Source organism: Penaeus chinensis, chromosome 3 (genome assembly GCF_019202785.1).
Source record: "Penaeus chinensis breed Huanghai No. 1 chromosome 3, ASM1920278v2, whole genome shotgun sequence".
Lineage (NCBI taxonomy): Eukaryota > Metazoa > Arthropoda > Malacostraca > Decapoda > Penaeidae > Penaeus > Penaeus chinensis.
This window is the reverse complement of record NC_061821.1, coordinates 17,115,278-17,117,777: the sequence shown is the minus strand read 5'-3', so window position 1 is coordinate 17,117,777 and position 2,500 is coordinate 17,115,278. Positions and strand designations below refer to the sequence as shown.

General features: G+C 38.8%; 1 protein-coding gene across 1 annotated transcript in view; it reads right to left on the bottom strand.

Moving 5' to 3' along the window:
* Positions 1 to 127, bottom strand: part of LOC125039283 (cuticlin-4-like) — an 89,767-nt gene extending 89,640 nt beyond the window's left edge. The window contains exon 1 of the mRNA XM_047633131.1: positions 89 to 127. The gene's annotated coding sequence lies outside the window, so the exon portion shown is untranslated. The remainder of the gene's footprint in view (positions 1 to 88) is intronic.
* Positions 128 to 2,500: the final 2,373 nt, after the last annotated feature.

Below are 2,500 nucleotides of genomic sequence, written 5' to 3'. Positions count from 1 at the left end.
AATGACAAGAAAAAGTTTTATAAAAGTGAACACAACTGTTTTCGGTTTGAAACGAAAACGAAACACATGAAGTCACCCCATCACCGACCTCACAGAAAGTGCTCGCTGGATCCTGGCCGAGACTGAGAAGACAGGTGTACGCACTCAACGACAGACACTGCGCCACTGGTCCACTCTCGCTCGCGTTCCTCGGGTTATACTCCGGGCGGCTTCGGCGGCAGAGAGGCGGCGAGGTTAAGCCAGGGATGGCGGTTTCGATTTGCCGGAGGAGGTTCGTTGAAGATTCACGAACCGTGAAAGGTCGGCTGCGGTTACGGTCGGGTTGGATGCCTTACGGATTTTGTTTATCTCTACCTGCTATAGTTATCTCAGTGCGAATTACTCGAGGTTCACGCTTGCACGATGTGTGCCATTTGCATTCTTCGGGTTCTCACCTGATGCCAATCAGCTTATGAAAAATCTTCGCACCGCATCTATTTCAGATGTTGCAGGCAGATCGAATCGGGATCAAACATGACTGTCAGAAGAAAAACACGTTTATCCACTTCCAATTACGTCACGTATCACTCGAAGAACATGAAGAAGCATCAGTCACATCTATAATTAGAGTAATTAAATCCATGATATATCATCATGAAGCATCTACAAGAAGATGATTCGGTGCAACAGGCTCGGATGAGTAGACGGGGCCGAGCAGCCACGTGTGACAGAAGACACGCGTGATGCGCAAGTGCTCCCTCTTTATCCCATTGTCCTGAATATTCTAATCGTTGATGTATTCACCTTCTTGGCAGTACATTGTGAGTAGGACGCACGGGTATTTGCCAGGCAAATACGCTCCACATGTCTGCATCTCTTTTTGACTTTCGAAGTCGCTTAGAAGAGTCTTGGCATTGTTGTGATTCCCAAAGGATATCTCGCTGGTTATATAGCAAATCTGATTATATTTGCATCCTTGGATCTGTCCCAAAGGTCGCGTAATCAGACCAGGACCAGTGTAGCCGCCATTAAAGCATCTCTTTATATGATAGATCTCACCACCTGAATAATCATAATTGTAATATAAGGGTATATTTAGAGTATATTAGCTGAATAAAATTACATAAAAATGGAGAGAATAGGACGTAAACAACACTGAAAAAACAGGCTTAGAGAATGTATATCAGTTTGCCCTAAAACATGTAACAAATCAAATTAGAAAAAATGTATACTTATATATTTATATATATGTGTGTGTTTGTGCGTATGTGAGTGTGCGTTTACACACACACTTGTATATGTGTGTGTGTGTGTATATATTTATATATATGTATATATATGTATATAGGTATATATATATATATATATATATATATATACAGACACACACACATATACATAAATATAAATGTGTGTGTGTGTGTGTGTGTGTGTGTGTGTGTGTGTGTGTGTGTGTGTGTGTGTGTGTATGTGTGTATGTACAGGACAGTTAAGTAAAAAACTGAAGAAAATGACTCTTGTACAGCTTTATTAAGCTTTAAATATTTATAGTCACAGGAAAGTTAATCTGATCAGTATTCATTTATCTGAGCCAACTAATTTAAAATCTGAGACAACACGGAAACCAGACATTTCCCTCGGCGAATTCCAAACTTTGCTGTGCTTGACAGGATTTAAATGATTCACCCTTAACAAGTATGGGTCTTCACTCGGAGTAGTATAAGCAAGACCTTATTAATATTATCATCGATGGACACTAAGTCGGGCATGAAATCTAAATAGCCTTCGACATTGCAACTTCCACCACCAACTCCCTCCCTGACGGGCTTAAGCCTCCTTGATTTTTTTTTTTCAACGATACGACGAAATAAGTCAGTTTTAAGAGTGCTGCTGAATAGTATGTCCAGATCCACTGAAGAAAACACTGTCTCTGCAGTATGTATGTGCTTGATGCAAAAATACTGAGGGTTTATATATATATATATATATATATATATATACATATATAAATATATATATATACATACATATATATATATATATATATATATATATATATATATATATAAGTGTGTGTGTGTGTGTGTGTGTGTGTGTGTATGTGTGTGTGTGTGTGTGTGTGTGTGTGTGTGTGTGTGTGTGTGTGTGTGTGTGTGTGTGTGTGTGTGTGTGTGTGCATTTATCTATATGTTGAGTATGAATCTTTTGGTTCTGTCATAAAATGTATATAAGTTTTATTTCATTTAAGAAGATGTCATCGGATGACTACAGTCATATTCAGATTGGTGTAGTCACACTAAGAAATGGAAAGATAGAGCAGGAAAAATACATAAAAGTAAAGATGCTCAAAGGACGAACAAGAAAAAGAAATCTTCTGGCCCTCGTAGAGACGCGCGTGCGTGTATGCTCGAAACAGCATCTCCTTCGCTCTTTACTTTTCTTCCTATTTTCTATCTTATATTTGGATTTTTCTTCATTTTGTTTGGTGCACCTCGATTGGTAGGTTTGCTAAGCCGTTGTT